Below are 24,364 nucleotides of genomic sequence, written 5' to 3' on the forward strand. Positions count from 1 at the left end.
GTAACCCACTCCAGTATTCTTGACTGGAGAATCCCCATGGAGAGAAGAGCCTGGCGGGCTACAGTCCGTGGGGTCTCAAAGAGTCGGACACGACTGAGCGGCTCACACTTCCACGTCCTTTCTTAGCTTTTTACCAGGTTGGCTTGGTTTCTGCTGCGTGTGACCTGAGCCAGCTATGTGTGTACACGTATCCCCTCTGTTTTGGATTTCCTTCCCATTTAGGTCACCACAGAGCTCTAAGCAGAGTTCCTTGTGCTGTGAAGCGGGTTCTCATTAGTAATCTATTTTATAAATATTCAGCTCAGTTCAGTTCAGTCGCTCAGTCGTGTCTGACTGTCTGTGACCCCATGGACTGCAGCACGCCAGGCCTCCCTGTCCATCACCAACTGCCGGAGTTAACTCAAACTCATGTCCATTGAGTCGGTGATGCCATCCAACCACCTCACCCTCCGTCATCCCCTTCTCCTCCCACCTTCAATCTTTCCCAGCATCAGGGTCTTTTCAAATGAGTCATCTCTTCACATCAGGTGGCCAAACTATTGGAGTTTCAGCTTCAGCCTCTGTCTTTGCAATGAATAGTGATGTCCTTTAGGATGGACTGGTTGGATCTCCTTGCAGTCCAAGGGACTCTCAAGAGTCTTCTCCAACACCACAGTTCAAAAGCCTCAATTCTTCTGTGCTCAGCTTTCTTTATAGTCCAACTCTCACATCCATACATGACCACTGGAGAAACCATAGCTTTGACTAGGCGGACCTTTTTGGTAAAGTAATGTCTCTGCTTTTTGATATGCTGTCTAGGTTGGTCATAGCTTTTCTTCGAAGAAGCAAATGTCTTTTAATGTCATGGCTGCAGTCACCATCTGCAGTGATTTTGGAGCCCAAGAAAATAAAATCTGTCATTGTTTTCACTGTTTCTCCATGTATTTGCCATGAAGTGATGGGACCAGATGCCATGATCTTAGTTTTCTGAATGCTGAGCTTTAAGCCAACTTTTTCACTCTCCTCTTTCACTTTCATCAAGTGGCTCTTTAGTTCTTCTTCACTTTCTGCCATAAGGGTGGTGTCATCCATGCTTATATTTGTGGGAAGAAAGAAACAGTGCTTTGACTACAAAGGACGTGGCTAGACTTCTTGGCCGAGACCAGGTGAAGAATGAGAAAGGAATGAAGAAAAGAGGGAGACAGAAAAGAGCGGGGACTTTGGTGTGAAATCAGCAGGAGGCGGGGTGCCTGCCCATGACACCCACCCCTGTGATCCCCAAACCTTAGTGAAGTCAGCTAAGCCCACAGTATGCATGGTGTGAGTGGACAGGGTGTGTGTGGGTATGTGTGGATGTAAATGGTAACACAGCCTCAGAATGAAGTGGAGTTAAAGAGGAGGCAGTGTGGGAAACAGAGGGTGTGGTCACCATGGAAATCAAAGCCCCAGAGGTCTGCAGATACCTCAACAAAGGCTTTGGACTTTCTCACACTGTGGACTTGGGAGACCTGAGCTGGGTTTCCCCTAATCTCGGAGGAGGAGGGAGGCCCCAGCTGACCTCTGGTTGTCATGAAAAATGTCACCTGTGCTGTGGCCGGAATGTTCGCATACCTCCAAAATGCTTATGCTGAAATCCTATCCCCTAAGGTGATGATTCAAAATTGAGAAAGGAGTCCATCAAGGCTGTATATTGTCACCCTGCTTATTTAACTTATATGCAGAGTACATCATGAGAAATGCTAGGCTGGAAGAAGCACAAGCTGGGATCAAGATTGCTGGGAGAAATATCAATAACTTCAGATATGCAGATGACACCACCCTTATGGCAGAAAGCAAAGAGGAACTAAAGAGCCTCTTGATGAAAGTGAAAGAGGAGAGTGAAAAAGCTGGCTTGAAACTCAACATTAAAAAAACTAAGATCATGGCATCCGGTCCCATCACTTCATGGCAAATAGATGGGGAAACAACGGAAACAGTGAGAGGCTTTAGTTTTTTGGGCTTCAAAATCACTGCAGATGGTGACTGCAGTCATGAAATTAAAAGACACTAGCTCTTTGGAAGAAAAGTTATGACCAACCTAGACAGCATATTAAAAAGCAGAGACATTACTTTGCTGACAAAGTTCTGTCTAGTCAAAGCTCTGATTTTCCCAGTGGTCATGTATGGATGTGAGAGTTGGACTATAAAGAAAGCTGAGCGCAGAAGAATTGATGCTTTTGAACTGAGGTGTTGGAGAAGACTCTTGAGAGTCCCTTGGACTGCAAGGAGATCCAACCAGTAAATCCTAAAGGAGATCAGTCTTGAATATTCATTGGAAGGACTGATGCTGAAGCTGAAGCTCCAATACTTTGGCCACCTGATGTGAAGAACCGATTCATTGGAAAAGACCCAGTTGCTGGGAAAGATTGAAGGCAGAAGAAGGGGACGACAGGATGAGGTGGTTGGATGGCATCACCGACTCGATGGACATGGGTTTAAGCAAACTCTGGGAGTTGGGGATGGACAGGGAACTCTGGTGTGCTGCCGTCCATGTGTCTGCAGCCCATGCTGGGGCTGCAAAGAGTCAGACATGAATTAGCGACTGAACAACAGCAATGTGATGGTTTGAGAAGGCGGGCCTTTGGGAGGTGATGAGGTCATGAAGGCAGAGCCCTCCTGAATGGAATTAATACTCTCACAAAAGAGCCCCAGGGAGATTGCTTGGCTGTTCATGTGAAATTACAGGGAAAATGATAGCTGTCTAGGGAGCAGGCTCTCACCAGACGCAGACATCTGTCCACACTGTGATCTTGGACGTCCCAGCCTCCAGAACTTGAGACATACCCGTTTGTTATTCATAAGCCACTCAGTCTACGTTATGGCACCTGAACGTACAAAGACACTCTGAGTAAAAATGTATAATTCATTTTGCCTATTTTAAAAAATTTAGTTATTTTTAATTGGAAGATAATTGCTTTACAATATCGTGTTGATTTCTGCCATACGTCAACATGAGTCAGCCACAGGTACACATGTGTCCCCTCCCTCTCGGACCTCCCTCCCGCCTCCCACCCCATCCCATCCCTCTAGGTTGTTACAGAGCCCAGTTTGAGTCCCCTGAGCCATAGAGCAAATTCCCGTTCATTTCGCCTATTTTTAATCCTCAAAGACATGAATGTGACTGGCAAAGAATTTGAGGTCCTGTTCAGCATGAGTTAACACGTAGGCTGACTTAATTCCAGACAAAAGCAACAGCTCTTGACCTTTTAGATCGTCTGTGCAGGTTTTTACAGGGCCAACTCATTGTTGGTCTTTTTTTGAAATACCAACGATAGCTCCTGGGACCTCATTATTTCCTTTGAAGGCCTTTGGAGATCTGGGGACTCCTGCAAATGCCTCTGGGCTGATGTGAGGTCTTACACGGAAGGGGGTCCTGTGACAATGGGTCCTGGGAGCCCCAGGTAGGAGACCTGGTGGAGGAACAGTCAAAATGACCATTTTACTCGATGGTTCTAAAAAGTTTTGTTGTTATTGAGTGCATACAATTACACATATGAAAGCATTATGCGAGATGGTAAAATGTTCTTTAAATATCTTTTCAATGGGCAGCTACTATGTGTCCAAAGCTTATAGGCACTTTTTAGTTGAGTATTTTCAGCAACTCTGAAAGATAAGCATTTTATCCCTATTTTACAGAAAGACACCAGGATCAGAAAGATTTAATACATTTCCAAAGATCATTCAGCTGATAAATGGTAGAGCTAGGATTTGAGGCCGGATCGGTCATACTCCAAATTCCCTGTTGTCTTCTTATAACACAAAAATTAATTAATTAATTAGGCTGCACTGGGTCCCATCACAGGGTGTAGATTCTGTAGGACTCCAGAGCGTGCAGGCCTAGTTGCTTGGATCTTACTTACCCACCAGGTACCGAATCCCCACCCCGCACCTTGGAAGGTGGACTGCTAACCACTGGACTCCCAAGGAAGTCCCCTGCCGTTTTCTTATAACCAACCCCCTGCTCCCTGCTTCTCAGACAAATGGGGATGTCTTTCTTATTTCTGCACCATCTGAATGTGACAAGCAATATTCTGATCCACTTATACTGTTCAGTGTTTGAAACCTGCTTCTCACCACCAGCCCCCCAAAGAATCACAGAGAAAGAATTTGTGCTACAACTCCTCTAATGGTACACAACATTCCCGAGCTTAACCTCTAAAAGAGGTCTTCTCTGAAATGCTGGCATTTGAAAATGGCTCTTTGCCCCAGGCCTCTGTAATTTTTTTCGGCAATCAGTTCCAACATCACTTTGAAAGTAAGAAAGCTCCGCTTGGCTCCCAGTGAATTTAATCTCTCCATTTCCCTCCGCTTGTTTGGACACGCTAGAATGAGATTCGGATGAGATGCTAGGATAGTACCCTCCGTCCTCGTGCCTTGCTCACAGCTGGGCTTCATTTATGTGCCCATAAACCAGCTCCTCTTGGGCACATGGAAGTGACTAGGAATTGGGAAACCAAGCTAAACCAAAAATAGCAGCCAAACCTCCCGGTTCTGCTGGGCTCTGCTCCGGTTTCTCTGATGCTGGGAAAGCTTGACGGCAAAAGGAGAAATGGGCGGCAGGGGATGAGATGGTTAGAGAGCGTCACCAACTCCATGCACAAGAATATAAGGAAATTCCAGGAGACAGTGGAGGACAGAGGAGCCTTTGGCCACAGGGTCACAAAGAGTCAGACACGACAAAGTGGCTGAAAACAGCAACTAGTGTACAGATGCTTAGACCTTGATCATGAGGAACATTTGGAAATATTCCAATGAGCACTCACCTGGCTCCTTGCCAACAGCCTCTCCCCACCCCACTCTCCACTTGAAGGTCGTACTCCACGGCCGCCAAAGGGATCTTTCTAGAATATGCATCTGAGTGAGTCGCGATAACAGCTTTAAGGACCATATCCCTGCTGACTTTCCCATTTGGGCACCAACAGGTCTTCCTGCCCCCACATGTTTCAGAGAGGCTGCATTGGGTCCTGTCTCCCCGCTGCTTAGATTCTGCACCCCCATGCATGCAGGCAGAAATCCCAGCTCCTCACGTTGGTTGGTCCTGGAGAGTCTGTGACTTGCCCATTACCGTTGTCAAATGTCATCCCTCTCTCTTCTCTCTGTCCCTCAGTCGACCAGCCAGCCTGGCTTCTGCGCTGCTCCAAGCCCACCTCAGGGCCTTTGCACTTCCTGTTCCCTGGACCTGGAGTACTCTTTGCCCGGATATATACATGGCTCCTTCCTTCAGCCCCTTCAGGCGATGGGCCCAATGTCAGAAAGGCCTTCCCAGACCTCGATTCAGAAAATAGCAATTTTGGCACTTTTACCTTTAAAATCCCATGGACGGAGGAGCCTGGTAGGCTACAGTGCATGGAATGGCAAAGAGTCGGACACGACTGAGTGACTTCACTTTCACACCTTTTTACTTGATTTTGTGATTTTTTTCATTACACCTGAAATTATACATATTTGTTGCTTCTTTTTTCTTATTGCTGTCTCCTGCACAAAAATGCAGAGTCCTTGAGGGCAGAATCCCTTGGTTGTAGACCGCTAGTGCCCCAGAGTAGGCACCACGCCTACCAAGTATAAAATGAATCAATCTCTCCCATACTGCCCTCAGCATCACGCATTCTAGCAAGTCCAGGGCACTTATGACCCCCTAATTTGTCAGCAGAGTTCACACCACTGGACTTAAAAATGCCTTTTAGGGAATCCCCTGGTGGTCCCGTGGTTTGGACTCAGCCCTGTCACTACCAGCTCGTTTAGTTGCTAAGTTGTCTCCGACTCTGCAACCCCTTGGGCTGTAGCCCCCCAGGCTCCTCTGGCCATGGAGTTTCCCAGGCAAGAGTACTGGAGTGGGTTGCCATTTCCTTCTCCAGCGGATCTTTCCAACCCAGGGGTCGAACCTGGTTCTCTTGCGTCTCCTGCATTGGCAGGCGGATTCTTTACCACTGTCGCCACCTGGGAAGCCTTGTCTGTCTCTATCTGACTTATTTCATTTAGCCTAGTGCCCTCAAGGTCCGTCTGTTGCTAAAAATGTCTCTATTTATAGCTGAATAATGTTTCACTGTATATATATATATGCATGCATACACTCACGCGCGCGCACACACACACACACACACACACACACACACATATATGCAACGTTTTCTTTATCCATTGATGGGTACTTAAGTTTTTTCCATATTGTGGCTGTTGTAAATAATGATGCAGTGAACAGGAGGGTGTAGATATCTCTTCCATGTAGTGACTTAGTATCCTTTGGATATAGACTATTCGTTAGCTCTTCCTTCTATCAGAGTCATGCTTATCCTTAACAGCTCTGAGTCACTGGATGAAATTTGGTAATTTATTCCTTTGGTGTCATTCTGCATCTAAGTTGACTGGCTGCTAAATATCTAACCACCCCAGCCTTTAATCACTTTTCTCTTGGCCTTAATATCATTAGAACACATCTCTAAGTGTTTTAACTAAATTATACGGTGGCTGACCTCTGAAATAAAGATATTTCCCTAGTGGTAAACTGGTCATTATTTCTACTAAATTAGATGGTGTTTTATCCTGGAAGAAAATTGTTTTCTTTTCAAGGCTAGGCCATCAAGGTAGTAACAGCAATTGCTGTGGAAGTTCTCATCTGCCCCCTGGGGCACCATGAAGGAAGATGCTGCAAATGAAGGGAGCTTTAATGCAATTTTGTTTAGCACTTGCCTACACCCAGCATTTTCGGAAGTATGGGACTCTGCCTTCCCTCTCATTTTCTTGAATAACCTTATCACATCTCTGAAGAACACATATAAATCAATTACTTTCCAAGTGTCCCACTTCTGCAGAGATGGGTCATATTTATGAAAACAGTTTTCATAGATAAAAGACTTTCTCTATGCTGTGCCCGGAAATAATGCCACAACACATTGCCAGGAGAGGCTTCCAGAAGCCAACAGCACCTGAGTCCCATTAAAAGTCTTTGAGTCCAAGAATGAGGTTGGCACTTATACTTGGCCACTGTTTAAAGCCCATGTTCTGTATTATTGCTCAACAGGAATTATTTTGGTAATCTGAAACTCCTCAAAGCATCCTGCTTTAGCAAGATTCTCCAGTTGCTTTGGAAGTATGTCAAGTTTGCAAAAACCCAAATTTCATTAGCATTGAGACTTTGCATTGAGAACTTCTCCTGTAAATTCCACAATCCCATAAAAATTCCGTTGAGTGCTACAGTCTGTATGTAACCCAGAGTCCAGCATTACATGAAGGCTTTAAGAAGAATAGACAGTCCAGAGAAGCAGCTCATGAAGACGGTGAGTAAATGGCAGTAGACAGCCTCTCCAAGAGCCATAGCCCTCCTTCCCCCTGCTTTGTGGTTTAGGCCCCTCCGTACATGCAGAGGGTGGGCCTTGGTTCAATGAGGCCTGTCATATAATTCCATCCCCTCCAACCAGTATTTGGCTTAGGGACAAACATGTCACTACTCAGTTGCAGCCACTAAAATATGAGAAGGTTTCTCTTGACACTAAAACAGGAAGAGGCATTCTCCCTCATCCCTGGATATTGTTGTGTGAGGAGCAGCTTGGAGCTGCTGTGGATGCTCTGTGACCACGCAGAGACAAAGATGAAGATAAAAATCATTATGATGAGGATGCCCTCCTTGGCAGAACAGGAAGACAGAATGTATCCAGCTCCTTAAAAAAAAAAGTTTTTTTAATTTATTTATTTGTCTGCACTGGGTCTTTGTTGAAGCACATGAGATTTTGTAAAATTGGTTAATTAATGATTTACTTTGGGGGACACTAGGTCTCTGCTGCTGTGCACAGGTTTTCCCTAATTACGGCGTGTGGGGGCCGACTCTCTCGTTGTGGTCCATGGGCTTCTCATTGTGGTGGCTGCTCTCATTGTTGAAGCCACAGGCTCTAGGCTCTTGGGTTTCAGTAGCTGAAGGCGTGCAGACTCTGTAGTCATGGCTCATGGGCTGTAGAACACGGGCTCAGTAGCTATGAAACATCAGATTAGTTGCTCTGTGGCATGTGGAATCTTCCCAGACCAGGGATCAAACCTGTGTCTCCTGCATTGGCAGATGGATTATTATCCACTGCACCACCAGGGAAATCCAGCACCCGGGTTTTTTGACCTTTGTTACAGCATACAAGATCTTTAGTTACAGCAAGCAAATTCTCAGTTGCAGTATGTGGGATCTAGTTCTCTGATTAGGGATTGAATCCAGGCCCCCTCCATTGGTAGCATTGAGTCTTAGCCACTGGATCACCAGGGAAGTCTCTATATCGTTTCTTGATGAGCTTTGTTAACTCAATTCCTCGTATTGCCTTTCCTCTAGACCTATTATGTGAGCTAATAAATCCCTTGAAAGGAAAGTTATGACCAACCTAGACAGCATATTAAAAAGCAGAGACATAACTTTGTCAACAAAGGTCTGTCTAGTCAAGGCTATGGTTTTTCCAGGTGTTTTTGAACTGTGGTATCGGAGAAGACTCTTGAGAGTCCCTTGGACTGCAAGGAGATCCTACCAGTCCATCCTAAAGGACATCAATATTCATTGGAAGGACTGATGCTGAAGCTGAAACTCCAATACCTTGGCCACCTGATGTGAAGAGATGACTCATTTGAAAAGACCCTCATGCTGGGAAAGATTGAAGGCAGGAGGAGAAGGGGACGACAGAGGATGAGATGGTTGGATGGCATCACCAACTCAATGGACATGGGTTTGGGTAGACTCTGGGGGTTGGTGACGGACAGGGAGGCCTGGTGTACTGCGGTTCATGGGGTCGCAAAGAGTCAGACACGACTGAACAACAGAAATGAACTGAATTGAATCTACGTTAGTCAATGTCTATTGACTTAAACGTTAATTTATCTAAAAGAAAAATGTTCACAGAAACTTTTGGAGTAATGTCTGACCAAGTATCTGGCCCCAGCAAAGTTGACACATAAAACTAACCTTCACACTTCCCTTTCTGTTCATCACCTGGAGTCACCTGCATTGAGGTCTGACTGATCTCCCAGCCCACCTGCTGGATCCCTTCCCATTCTCCCTGATCGGATTCATTAGGATAGGTGTTCTAATGAATTTCTTATACAGCTGACCCTGTTTTCGTATCTACTTCTCAAAACAGGTTCATTACTCTATCCCCAGTGACTGGCCTATAGTACATGCTCAATAAATGTTTGCTAAATGAATGAATGAATCCCACAAATGTGAGAGCAATTTGACTGGGACATATGACACTCCATGACCACTGAGACTGACTCATCTGATAAGGACCGGAGAAGCCTCTCCCCTTCCTTCCTCTCATTTCCGTCACGTCTCTTTCAAAGTCTTAAGAAGAAAGTAAATGATCTACCTAGATGGAAGAGGCCCATGCTTCAGTCAAGAATATAGGAATGACTATGCTTTTTACCCCTAAGGTCTCCAAGCTTTCAAAGACTCTTTTTTTCCTTTGAAATCCCAGTATAAGAATATGAACCACGTGATTTATTGGTTGACCACCTGGCCATGGACTGGGTCTGCTTGCATCCTTGACTCCTGGGCAGAGAGAGGGGATGTTTTACACCCAGTTAGCAACTGTCCGTGCCTCCCAGGGCAGCGCCATGTCCAGGGAACCATCAGGCCATGGCTAGGTGATCAACTGACGAAGTGCCCAGTTCATATTCTTACACTTGTATTTCAAAGAAAAAAGGGTCTTTGAGAGTTTAGTCATTGTTCAGTCATTAAGTTGTGTCCAACTGTTTGCGACCCCATGGGCTGCAGCACACCAGGCTTCCCTGTCCATCACCATCAATCGGAGTTTGCTAAACTCAAGTGTCAATGACGCCATCCAACCATCTCATCCTCTGTTGCCCCCTTCTCTTCCTGCCCTCAATCTTTCCCAGCATCAGGGTCTGGAAAAGAGTCAGCTCTTCTCATCAGGTGGCCAAGGTATTGGAATTTCAGTTTCAGCATCAGTCCTTTCCAGTGAATTTTCAGGGTTGATTTCCTTTAGAATGGACTGGTTTGATCTCCTTGCACTCAAGGAGTCTTCTCCAGCACCACAATCTGAAAGCATCAGTCATTTGGTGTTCAATCTTCTCTGAAAGCTTAGAGACCTAAGCAAAAAAAAGCATAGTCATTCTGTGAATGTGTGGCTGTGTCCCTCTCATCCAAGACCTCAGCAATGGCTTAATTCATAGAGAAAGCTGATGAGATAGTAGAATCCTAGAAAATATTACATATACACTTTGCACATTTTAGTGCAAAAACAAAGATGTGTATTCATTCACCAGTCTTTTGTATTGAGCCCAGGGTTTTTCTTTGAGACTGTGCTGGCTAGCTCAACATAAATCACGCCCATGATGTGTCATCTACATCTCTAGTTTCTGTGTCTTTAAAGTGAGGTGAGAACTTAAAAGACCCAGCCAAGCAATCCTGGTGCAAAATGCTCATAATTTTTCCACTCATGTATAGTGCTCTCACCCACATCTCATTCCACAGTCATTGTTTAGGAACTATGATTTATGAAGTGTTTCCTAGGCTTTAAAGATAGTGTTACTGAAACTCAGGTCTGGCTGCTCACTGCTTGAAAGCCAACACTTGGGAGTCAGGAAAGGAAAGTGTACTTTATTCTGGAGGCTGGCGGCCAGGGAAGAGGGTGAGCTCTTATCCAAAGGCCAACTCCCCCCTGCCAATTAGTGACCAAGATCTTTGAAAGGGTAATTTCAGGGATGTATGGGGGAGGGAGTGGGCTGTATGCGGAACAGCACTGTGAGCTCTGACAGTCATTTTGAAATTGGTCTTGTGGTGGTCTGCTAGCATATCTTGATTGATTTAAGTACAGTTAATCTTCAGTTCCAGAGTCAGTTTGTTCCTCATTTCTTTGAGGCCAGTTCTTGAAATTACCACAGCCTAAGCATGGCTGCAGTCTGGTCAGTTCAGTTCAGTTCAGTTCAGTTCAGTTGCTCAGTCGTGTCTGACTCTTTGAGACCCAATGGACTGCAGCACGTCAGGCCTCCCTGTCCATCACCATCTCCCGGAGTTTACTCAGACTCATGTCTATTGAGTCACTGATGCCATCCAACCATCTCATCCTCTGTTGCCCCCTTCTCCTCCTGCCCTCAATCTTTCCCAGCATCAGGGTCTTTTCAAATGAGTCAGCTCTTCGCATCAGGTGAGCAAAGTATTGGAGTTTCGGCTTCAGCATCAGTCCTTCCAATGAATATTGATGTCCTTTAGGATGGACTGGTAGGATCTCCTTGCAGTCCAAGGGACTCTCAAGAGTCTTCTCCAACACCACAATTCAAAACCATCAGTTCTTCCATGCTCAGCCTTCTTTATATACAGTCTGGTCGTCCTGTGGTTAGCTTATTCACCCTCTTGGAGGTTTCAGTATTTATAAAACCGCTCAGAGATGAATATTATTTGAGGAGGAACTAAATGTTCTTGACTTTGTTTAATGACTAAACTATTATTATTTGATCTTGTTTGACTGTTTTTCTTTGCTCTTTCATTGTCTCACTTCTCTAATTAAATTTATTCTTTGACTAATGTTTTTCTACAGACAAAAGACAGACAGAAAACATGGAGTTGGGGGAAAGGCTGCTGTCCTGGGAAGGCAGCATGGGGTCAAGCTCTGTTTAACTAGTTTTGATAGAAATGAAGTTTTCCCCTTAACACTTATATTGGATTAGTTTGCATAATATTTGAGTATATTTTGGAAAGAAAATAGCAAGTACCACTGCCATAACCCACTCTGGACAATCCCAGAGGCTCCCTCACCTGCGGGCGTGGGGATTGAATGCACTCATCTGCAGAACCCACTGGCCCTCCAGACGGACCACAGCCTTAGAGAGCAGGGTTTTTTAAAAACACTTCTACTCATTTGTTTATCTTATGTTTGGCTGCACTGAAGCTTTGTGGCTCTGTTCAGGCTTTCTGTAGTTGCGACAAGCAGGGGTGCCTGTCCAGTTGTGGCATGCGGTCCATTCATCACAGTGGCTTCTCCAGGTGTGGGGCGGGGGCTCAAGAGTTGTGGTCCATGGGCTTAGCTGCTCTGCTGCATGTGGAAACTTCCCGGACCAGGGGTTGAACCCAGGTCCCATGCATTGAGAAGCAGATTCTTAATCACTGGACCATCAGGGGAGTCCTAGTCAGTGGGTTTAATGGAGGAAGATGGTCAGTTCAGTTAGGTCGGTTAAGAGAGTTTTCACCTTCCCAAGACTGATCCAATCCTGTGATTGGTTAGTGTGGTAGCTTCCTACTGTATTTTTCTATTACAAACCACAGTCCAAGGAACATTCCTGGTCCTAACTCTTTGATTTAGTTTCTAGTACAGATGGACTATTTAAGGTAAAGGTGTATAAGTAGAGGTACCAGGTCCAACAGTCTGCGGGGCTTAAAGCTGGTGATAGAATTTGCTGAATTGTCCCATGCATTAAGATCACCAGCTGTAGATGTGAGTGTTTTCCCGCCCCCTTCTGGGTAGCATGGGAGAGTTACCTCATATGCATATTTAACTTTGGGGAATTCATCTGTGTGTGCTCAGCAAACCCTCCCCAAATTAAAAAAGAAACAAGGAAGCAAACAATCCTGTTTGTCACAGCAGTACTTCAGCTGAAACTCCTGCTCCGTTGGAAGGCAATCTCTGCAGATTTACTGGGAGGAGCTATGGTGATCCATCTGTGCAGACTGTCACCAAGGTGCCCCTGTTGCTGTCCACAGAGGTGTTTTGGGTCTGGGGGTTCTCCCACTACACTGGGGGCACGGTCAGGTGCCTGTCTAGACTAACAAATCAGGTATCTTCTCTCTGGGGTCTTCTGGCTCCAGCAGGAAGCAGGCTGCAGCAGCCCCTGTTTAGGAATCTACTGGCCCCTGGACCCTGTCACTCCGCCTCCATTTCCCCTCCACCACAGTCTAATGAACACTTGCTTAGTCTTCAGAGGAAACCTTCTTTCTGCCAAAATTTGGCTGAGTCCTTGTCTGTATTGTCTCAAGCTGCTACAACCAAGATACTGTAGGCTGGGTGGCTTACAAGCAAAATGAATTTATTTCTCATAGTTCTGGAGGCTGGAAGTCCAAGGTCAGTTGCCATCATGGTTGGGTCCTGGTGACGATCCCCTCCTGAGTTGCAGGCTGCAGACTTCCGTTGTCTCTGCGTCGGCCAAAGAGCAGAGGGGGGAGGCAAGCCGTTCCCCAACTCTTATAAGGGCGCTAATCCCACCATGAGGGCCCCACCCTCGTGACCTCATCTATCCCTGTTTACCTCCGAAAGGTCCTCCCTCTGCCTGCCGTCACATCGGGGCACGCAGTTTCAATACATATGAATTTGAGAGTGTGCAGAATGGAAAGACATAAACTTTCAGTTCATGATGGTTCTCTTCAACCACCCCCGAGCTAGCGCCTCAGGCTTTTGGAAACCAAAGCTGGGAGGAGGCTCCTGGGTGGTTTTTCACAACCCTCTTGGGATCTTGGGATGAGAAGGGCAGCGAAAGAAAATATCAGCGTCATTGTTAAAACAAAATTACTCTGCTCCACATCTCTGGACTCACAGTAAGCTGTAAATTCACTGCACTCCTTTAGGACACTCAGCCTTTTCATGGGAGGTCATAGTGTTAACTCTGTTATCACTTGGAAGCTATTATTTGAGTGACCTAAAACAAATTTAGGATATTAAGCAAACCAATCTTTCATTCAGATAATAATTATATCAAATTATAGCATCTACAGGTTTTACTGCTTTGAGCTTATGATGAAATTGACAGACTTTGAATTCTTACTGGTTTTCAGCATTGAAAAGGGATAGTGAATAAGGTTCAGTTTTTTTTATTGAACATCAACTTATTTGTTGATTTTAATTTTAAAATATCCAATTTTATTTAAATTAAATTTGATTTAAAATGTTTAAGCATGAAGACTCAGTGTTAGAGAAAGTGTATTGTGTTAATTGTGTGTGTGTTTATACACTTTGCTATTTTTTTCTCACTGTTTTATTGAGATATAATTGACATACAGAACTGTTTAAAGTGTACAACATAATGATTTGACTTACATATATCAAAAAAGGTTTACCACAATAAGTTTAATGAACAACCATCATCTCATACAGATACAAAATAAAAGGAAAAGAAAAAATAATTTTTCCTTTGTGATGAGAACTTTTAGGATTTACTCTCAAGAACTTTCATATACAAAATAGAGCAGAGTTAGTTATATTGATCGTGTTTTACTTTATATGCTTAGTACTTGTTTCTCTTGTACCTGAAAGCTTGTGTATTTTGACCACTTTTATTCAATTCCCCCTCCTTCCACTCCCCACCTCTGGTAACCACAAATCTGATTGCTTTTTCTGTGAGTTTATTTGTTTTTGAAGCATCATTGACCTACAAAACTATGTCAGTTTCTGGTGCACAATATAGTGATTCAGTATTTCTATACATTGCATAATGAACACCACGGTGTCTAGTTACCATCTGTCGCCACACAAAGATATTGACGTTATTATTGACTATTTCTCCCACGCTGTACATTTCATTCCTGTGACTCGTTTATTTTATGACTGAAAGTTTGTCCCTCTTCATCCTCCTCATCTCATCCGTATGCCACCTCTGCTCTAGCAACGATGTGTTTGTTTCCGGTATCTCAGATTCAGTTTCATTGTGTTTATTTATTCACTTTGGCTTTTAGTTTATACATGCAAGTGAAATTATATGATTTCTTCCTCCATTTGACTTGTTTCACTTAGCAATACCCTTAGGCCCATCCATGTCGTCAACAAAGGCGAGATTTCATTCTTTTTTATGACTAGTATTTATGACTAATATTGTATACATATACAATAGAATATTGTATATATATATTTATATATATTATTGTTGTTGTTCACTCACCCAGTCATGTCCGACTCTTTGCGTCCCCATGGACTGCAGCACGCCAGGCCTCCTTGACCCTCACCATCTCCCAAAGTTTGCCCAAGTTCATGTCTATTGTATTGGTGATGCCGTGACATATATGTATCTCACATCTTACCCGTTCATCTAACAGTGGACATGTAGGCTTCTTCCACACCTTGGCTATTGTGAATAATGCTATAATGAACAAAGGAGTACACATATATCTTTCCAAATTAGTGATTTTGTTTTCCTTAGGAAAATACATAGAAATGGAGTTACTCGATGGTATGGTAGTTCTATACCATAGAACATTTTGAGGAATCTCAAACTTCATCCTAAAGAGTATGCAAATTTATCTTACTAATTATATTAATTAATTTAGAGAAGTTTAAACTACTAAATGGTAAAAGATTAACTTTTTTTTTAGAGAAAATATGTAATTAAAATACTTTTTAAAGGAAAATAAATAGAGTATGACCATCTGGTTGTCTGCTTCTCTCAATCTGGGAGACAGCAAACCAGAACCCAAGGACATCTGAAAAAGAGAACGAGACTATTTAGCTATTTCTTCTTCCATCTTCAACATCCAGTTGAGACAGGTGATATTTCAGAGGAGGAGACCCAGACCAATGCTGCAACCACCCCTCAAGGCAGTCTGAGTTCTAATTTGAACCAGCTCAGACCATCTGGGGTGCATACTTTCATCTCATTAATTTTGCCCTTGCACAAATGTCTTCCTGGAGTGGCTATGAGAAATATTCTCACAGTCAGACAAGGCTGGGGCTCCCATTCCAACTGCTTTGCCTACTGGTGTATAATTTTGGGTAAAGAACAGAGTACATCTCTGTGAAAAAAAATCATGCGTCCTGCCTCTGCTGGAAATGGCTCATTCCCGCCTCTGTGATCTCTGTGACACAAATGGTTATTGGTGCAGGTTTTGTATCTTACCAGGCAGGGGTATTTGATCACCGGCTTGTCCTCTCCCAGCACGCTGGCAGCCAGAAGTATACCCGAATGGTGCCTGCATCCCTAAGACACGGCACAGAGCCTGGCACATGATGGCGATGTTCAGAGGCACACCAGGACCTAATGCTCTGCAGAAGCTGCACATCTGTTGGGCAACACTGTCCGTGACCCACCTAACTCGGCGACACGGCCTCTGATAGCATCACCGCTGCTGTAGAGATCAAAATAACAGGAGCTAATGAAGCAGATGAGATGAGATGGTTGGACAGCACCCCCGGCTCAATGGGCATGAACTTGAGCAAACTCCAGGAGACGGTGAAGGACCGGGAAGCCTGGTGTGCTGCAGTCCTTGGGGTCACAAAGAGTTGGACACAACTGAGCGACTGAACGACAACAGCAGAGCTAAATTCTAGCCTCAATGCCACTGCTCCGAGAGCGGCTTCCTACATCCCTTCCTTTGGCTTGAACTGTGTGATGTGATTCTCAACACTGGGCCCTACTCAGGCTCTCCAGGGAGGAGGCAGTGCTGGTGAGGAGTCTATCCGGGTGCCAGAGTGTTGTGATAAACAACAAATGCTTCTTAAATCTATATCTTCTCAGTGGAAGAATGCTGAACTTTGGAGACAGGGGCTCTGGGCAGTTGGGTTTGTGTAAGGCTGAGTATGATCTACTGTTAAGATTCATAGGCTCTAGCCTCATATTCTAAAAAGTAGGCGCTGCCCTTCACACCCACCTCCACACGCAGTCTGTCTAGCCCCAACCCATTCTTTAAGTACTCTGGATCACATCGAAACATCGATGGAGTGGACTCATTGGTGACCTCCTCAAAAGATACATTCGTGTCCTGACCTCCAAGATCTGTGGATCTGATGTTATTTGGAAATTGAGTTTTTAGCTGTAATTAACTTAAGGATCAGGAGATGAGATCATCTTAGATGATAGACTCTAAAACCAATAACAAGTTTCCTCAGAAGAAAGAAGACACAGAGGAGAAGATGACGTGAAGACAGAGGCAGGGATTGGAATGACATAGCCACCCCAAACGCTGGAAGAGACAAGGAAAATATATTCTTCTCTAGAACATTTAGTTGAAGCCCAGCCAACACCTTCATTTTGGCCTCCAGAACCATGAGAGATTACATTTCTGTTGTTTTAAGCCACCTCGTTTGTGGTAATTTGTCATTATAGCCTTAGGAAATGAATTCACTTCGGAAGTTTCAGTTTCCTAAATTGTAAGATGGAATAATAATATTTTCCACCAGATTTATTGCATAGATTCAAGTAGAAGCTGTAAGTTATACTCTGTAATGACCTATATGGGAATAGAATCTAAAAAAGAGTGGATAGATGTATCTGTATGACTGATTCACTTTGCTATACAGCAAAAACTAGCATAACACTGTAAATTGACTCTACTCCAATAAACATTAATTTAAAAAAATAGAAAGCCACACACACAGAAAAAAGAAACTGCAAGAAAATCTGCCTGTATCAGTGGTCAACATAATAAGCTCTCAGTATATGCTCAGTTGTGTCTGGCTCTTTGCAACCCCATGGACTGTAGCCCACCAGGCTCCTCTGTCCATGGAATTTCCCAGGCAAGAATACTAGAGTGGGTTGACATTCCCTTCTTCATGGGATCTTCATGACCCAGGAATCAATCATGCATCTCTTTTGTCTCCTGCATTGGCAGGCGGATTCTTTACCACCCTTGATATATGGTAGCCACTAAACTTTTATTCTTTGCTCTTGACATTTGCGGAAGGTCATTTGAAGACCTGTACTGGGGATGTTAGTTCAATGCCTTACAGGAATCTGGATAGCCCTCTCAGAGTTAATCTTGGAAGGAAACACAGCAAAGAAGTCAAAGGTCACCCCCAAAAGACAAAAATCTTCTCAGTTAAGAAAGAAATAAGCTATATTAAGTAACTGATAGTAACTTCATTAAAGAATGCGATGACTGAAAGGGAGTTTGAGCAGCCACAGGGGCTTAAAACAGAAGAGCAAAGCGACAAATGTTGATCATGCATATTCAGACTCTGTCTAGGGGAGAGGGCTTTTGGTCAAAAGATTTCTATGACTGCCAATCTCTAGGGGAAATGGTCATTTCTGTGCGCTGGCCTTGATGCCATTAAACGTTTCCTCTCTCACTTAACGTCCCCTAATGCCTTGTTTTCCAAGCAGTCTTTGGATTTCCATATGGATCTGCCCATGGTGGGGGGAGGGGGGCGGGGGAGATGAGCTAATTGTAGGCATTTTGAGCATATCAGATCCCTGAGATAGCGGTTTCTCATGACATATTCAAAGTGTGGCTTTGAAGGGGGAGGAAGGTGGGAGAGGGTTTTATTGGGAGTTTGGGATTAGTAGATGCAAACTGGTACACATAAAGTGGATCAACAGCATGGTCCTACCGCATAATAGCACAGGAAACACTATGTTCAATATCCTGGGATAAACCACCATGGAAATGAACGTGAAAAACGATGTATGTGTGTGTGTGTGTGTGTGTAGAAACGAGTCACTTTACTGTAGAGCAACAATTTACACAACACTGTAACTCAACTCTACTTCAATAGAGAGTAAATTTTTTAAAAAGTGTGGCTCGGACGCAGATTCGGCTTCCCAAACATCTTAACTAAGAATGCAGAGAGGATGCCAGTGAAGGCACTCAGTCTCGGGGACAATCCTTCCACTTGCTGTTGGTCCCCGTCTCCATCTCACACATGTGTCAGTGAGGCTAAGTCAGGGTTCTAGGACTTGATCATGATGGAAATGACACTGCTCTGATATTTCTGGTTCACTCCTTCTACCGATTCCCGCAGAATCCCTTTTCATGTTCTCTGCAAAACTTACCAAGACTATTCAGTTACGTCTTTCACTCGTTCGATACCCATGGTGACCATGTTTTTCTAAAACAGAAATTGGACTTGCCTGCGTGATTTTCTGCATGGAAAACTATGCAATAGTATAGTTAATAAAGAGAATAATTTTATAAAGGCAGAATCTGTGGTTATTATGGTTATATGTGGTGCCAATGAGAGAAATATTACAGAATTCAGTTCTGGGATGTATTGCGCTTCTACGGAGTAACTGATACATTTGCTTCTTTAGTAAAAGTAGTTCTTTCCTTATTTTTCTGGCTATCAAGAAGCTCAATGTTAAAGCTGCTATGGAATTACAGTAACTGCATCAATTCTTTTACTTTTCTTGCTCCCAGTTTTCTAGTTCTCCACCTCTGATTATACTGCAGTTTAAGCTGCTTAGAAGGATGTCTGGATATCTATTCATAGCCAAGACTGGTTGGTTCAACTCCATATCTGTTCTCTTGCTTTTCTTTTATTAACACAAGTTCCCTACTGGAGAGGTGTGGCCATGTGACCAGGTTTGGCCAATGAGGTGTAACGGTAAGTTTTGTGCGGGAATTGTAGGAAGGCTGCTTCAGGGTGCTGGCCCATTGCAGGGGGCTTCTCGTGCATTTCCTCCCGTCATCTGTTGACTGAGCAGTTTTCCCGGCACACCAGTATCTGCCTTGGATCGCTTGTTGTTCAGTCGCTCAGTCATGTCTGACTATTTGCGACTCCGTGGACTGCTAGGGGTCTGAAGGCATGCTAGACTACCCTTCACCCTTCACAGCTCCTTCACCACAGCCTGAGACCACAGAGCACCCCGAAGGATGAAAGCCTGTGTGGGGATGATGGAGCAGAAAGACGGCCCTGGGTCCCTGCTGCCTGGAAAGTCACCCAGCCGGGCAGCAGGGCTCACGAAGGTCAGCTCTGACTCACCTAGCTAGAGGTTTCCCTTATGTGAATTAGAAGTAAACTTACTTATTAAAGCACTCTTCTTTAAGGAAAAATCACTATTATTTATTGATCTATGGCTGCGCTGGGTCTCCGTCGCGGCACAGGCTTTTCCCTAGTTGCGGCGAGCCGGGGTTGCTGTCTGGTTGCGGCGTGCAGGTTCTCATTGCAGAGGCTTCTCGTTTGCAGAACGTGGCCTCTAGAACTTTGGGGCTTCAGTAGTTGTGGTTCATGGGCTTAGCTGCCCAGTGGCATGTGGGATCTTAGTTCCCAGACCAGACATTGAACCCGTGTCCTCAGCATTGCCAGGCAGAATCTTAGCCCCTAGACCACCAGGGAAGTTCCTGTTGAAGCACTCTTATTTTGGGTTTTTAAAGGAAATCACTACACGATCTTTTGCAATGCTTCCCAGAACCCTTTAAAAATGAATTTCAGATTCACCTCATTTTAAGAAACAGATCCCCCTCAACTTAGCAAAAATTATCCTAAAACTTTTGTGTGATGTAGTGATCAGACAAAAATTTAATTTTGCCTGTAGAGAGGTGTCATCTATTGTGCGTGCGTGCGCGCTCAGTCATGTCCAACTCTGTCCACGGGACTTTTCAGACAAGAATACTGGAATGGGTTGCCATTTCCTACTCCAGGGCATCTTCCCAACCCAGGGATTGAACTCGCATTTCCTGAGTCTCTTGTACTGGCAGGTGGATTCTTTATCACTGAACCACCCGAGAAGCCCCGTCTTTTTTTGTGGGCTGGTTCAAATTCTTGGAAGGGGATAGAGTATAAATAAATAAGCAATTGGAGTAGTAAGCAAAGTGGAAAAGTACTGCTAAGTAGTAGCCTCCATCCATCTTCTTTAATGAAAACATGAAAAACCTTGAAATTAGCATATAGTACTTATATGTAAAAGAAAGTGTCTAATGAATATTCTATCAAGAATATAGAATATCCCCATAGGATCTATTGATATCATTCACCTGCAGAGAAAAATTACTTTTTCATAGATTAAACCAAGGAAAAATACTAGCCGACTCTCTGTCCAAAGTGTCATAAATTTTGTATTAGTGAACTAATGAGATTTAATAAAATCCAAATTAAGTCTTACAGTACTTGGAAAGAATTTTTCTTTCCTCTCAACCCTAGGTCTTTCTACTCATCTTCAAAGGAAGCATTAATGAGAAGCAATAAATCCCAGCATGATCGTGATTAAATTTCATGAATTATACAGAGGTACTTTTGCAAAATGGTAAATTCAATCAGTAGAACAGATATTTTTCTTTCTCAGCCAAATTAAGGGCCAAATGTGTCTCCAGATCTTGGCATAAATAAAGACATTTTAATTTTCCTACAACTGAGTATGTTTTAAAGTATGAATACCTTCAAAATAATTTTGCAAAATTATAATTAGTGTCTTTGAAAATAGGACCTTCAGGAGATTTCCCTGGTGGTCCAGTGCTCGGAACGTCACCTTCCAATTCAGAGGGTGGTCAGGGAGCCGGAATCCCATATGCCTTGTGACCAAAAACCAAGGGGCAGCACTCTAGCAAATAAAGGCTTTAAAAAACGGGCCACATAAAAAAAAAAAATCTGCAAAAATTAAAAAAAAAACAGGGGGCCTTTCTTCCCCTCCTTTTCTCTCTCCCCCGACTCCCATCCCCAACACACACAGGTACAAATTGGGAGGGGGGATGTTCGGGCTATATTGAAAGATAGTCACAGCACTGAGTATAAAACACAGCTTAGAAATTCTGGATTCTCTGTTTTAAATGAGAAGCACCAGCTTGGAAATAATGTCTCCCAGTCACTGTAGGTTTTCCAGTGTGTTGGCAATAGGAAGCAGCAGCTTGCTGACAGCGTTTTAGATGACCTACATTTGTGCGGAGAGCCATGTGGTCCAGCCCGGCAGGATTATCGAGGGGAGAAGGGGCTCTGGCGCTGGCTGCGTGTCAGGACAAGCCGACTGCGGCCTGGTTCCTCCGTCTTACCATCTGCGTGGCTGTTGATTCATTAGGCAGGTGTCTCTCCTGCTGCTGGAAGGAACATTTGTTCCCTATAATTTGCCATTTTTCCAAGTGGTTAAGGGAAGTTGGACTCCTTCCTGGATACCAGAGGCAGACAAGACTGGGAATGAGGTGGGTGAGGTCCTGCCAGCTTTTTCCTGTCTAAATGCCGTTTGTGGGGTCAAGGCTCCAATGGCTAGTGGCTTTCTGGCTCGCCTAGAGTGGAAACGCACATGAGCCCCCAGCCACCAGCATGACATTTTGGGAACAGACCTAGTTTAACGGTTGCGTCCTGTTGTCCTATATTTATCAGACTGTGCATTTGAATTTTAGTTCGGAGAATACTGTCGCTGTGTTCAAGGTTTAAACAGATTACTCAGAGCACGTGTCTTCTGTGCTTAGCCGCTCAGTCGTGTCCGACTCTTTGCGACCCCATGGACTGTAGCCCGCCAGGCTCCTCTGTCCGTGGGGACTCTCCCGGCAACGGTTCTGGAGTGGGTTGCCATGCCCTCCTGTGTCTTACAATTATAACCAAATCACTGTAACTCAGAAGCCAGGGAGTGGAAGGGGACAGAGACCACACATTTCCAAGGAGAGCACTAGATGCAGAACACCTGACCTCCAACAGAGTCAGAGGCTCCTTGTGACATCTCAGTGTGGCCGGCGTCCTCCTCTTTGCATGTAGCTCTCTTTCTGTCCCAGTTCTGGTCCTGTTACTCCTCTCAACAGCCAGACACAAGGGCATGACTCAAGACGAGCCAATTATAGTACTTCAAAGCCCTGGACGCAGTGATTGGACTCAGAGGGGGCCAAATTGAGACGGAGCCCTTGCCCATGGGCTGAAGGAGCCATTCACTCATTTATTCATTCACAATTTTTTTTTTTTTTAACACCAAGTCCTCCATTCAGAGAGAGGCACTATTTTGGATGCTAGGAAAGTGCAATGAGCAAGACAGATGTAATTCCTCTCTTTGTGGAGTTTCTGTGATTGCCGGGTGGGATAGGGAGGCAGGCAATAAACAAGTAAATGAGTCAGATGATTGGTGAGCATGTGAAGTGTTAGGAAGACTACAAACAGTAAAGACAGTGAACAAAGCTAACACCCCGAGAGAAGCGGGAACCGGGGCGGCGGGTGGGGAAGGGGCCCCTAGGAAGCCTGGAGTTTCTGGCTCTGGCTGTCCCATATAACCCCAGATCCACCCCTGCTTTTCCTGGGTTTTGTATCATGAGCCAACCCCTTCCCCTTGGGGACAAAGCCAGCTCAAAGTCTCCGCTCATACCTTCCCTACCCACTCTGACGCCACCGAGATCCCAGCTGAAGAGCGGCCGTTCAGTCGGCTGGGGCTGACGTGGCTCTGCGCTGGGTGCTGGGGCGGTTCAAAGACAAGCAGGTTATGCTCCGTCCCTTCAAGGGCCCTGAATTAGCTGGGGGCTGGGCACCGTCTCAGCGGTTGTGTCCACCACCAACCTGTTCCTTCCCAGGTTCCCTCTCAGTAAATGGTCCTACCATCCACCAGCTTCTCAGGTCAGAAACAGCACTTGGATCTTCCACTGTTTTGGATAATTTGTGATGAGATTTTCATTAGCAGAGGTACGGATGGGGGGAGAATACTTGAAATGTTAGCCTTGGAAAACACTTTGAGGTCGCCCAGACCAACCACTTCATGGCACCAGCAGGGAAACCTAGGTACAAAGAGGTTAAATGCCTTGCTGGGAATCACCGTAATTAATTAATTCCATGTAATTCCTCATTCCAAATTGATTTAAGGTACCTTAACTGCAATCTGAAAGACTAATTGCAGAGTACTTCTTTAAGATATCTTTCATCAGTATTATTTACACAGACTAGGCTTTTGATATGAATCAGGCAGCAGGGAGTTCAAGGGTGTGCCTGACGAGCCCTGGCGGATTACACTATGGGATGAATTAAACGGTGAGCCCCATTCAACCTCATGGGGCAGATATGGTGCTTTGATAAACGGGGAGCCCTTCCACCTCACATCCCAGTGCAAGCGGGTGCCCTGGATATGGACGAGACTTTGCTTTGAAAACGCCTTTGGTCCCTCTCGACCCTGGGAAAATGAATAACTGAAGGTCTCTGTTTTCTGCTACAGAAAACAGCTATGGTCATTTTAGCTTAAGAATGTTCAAATTCTTAAAAGGGCTTAAAAAGCCCTTTTCTTACAGAGCCCATAAAAGGGCTTCCCTGATAGCTAAGCTGGTAAAGAATCTGCCTGCAATGCAGGAGACCCTGGTTTAATTCCTAGGTCACGAAGATGCGCTGGAGAAGGAATAGGCTACCCACTCCAGTATTCTGGCCTGGAGAGTCCCATGGGCTGTACAGTCCACGGAGTCGCAAAGAGTCGGACACGACTGAGCGACTTGCACTTCACTTCACTTCAGCCATAAGAAGGCTCCCGCTGTGGCTCAGTGGTAAAGAATCTGCCTGAAGAGCAGGAGCCCCCGGAGAGGCTAGTTCAATCCCTGCGTTGGGAAGATCCCCTGGAGAAGGGTGTGGCCACCCACTCCAGGATTCTTGCCTGGAGAATCCCACGGGCAGAGGAGCCTGGTGGGCTATAGCCCATGGGGTCACAAAGAGTGGGACATGACTAAAGCGATTTACCACGCCATGCAAACAAAGCACTCATTAAATACATAATAGTAGGCAGTTAAATTCTGCAAGGTAGACTAATTGCAAGATATATGAATATACAAACAAATGAGTTGACCTTTTTC

The sequence above is a fragment of the Muntiacus reevesi genome, chromosome 7 (assembly GCF_963930625.1).
Source record: "Muntiacus reevesi chromosome 7, mMunRee1.1, whole genome shotgun sequence".
Taxonomy (NCBI): domain Eukaryota; kingdom Metazoa; phylum Chordata; class Mammalia; order Artiodactyla; family Cervidae; genus Muntiacus; species Muntiacus reevesi.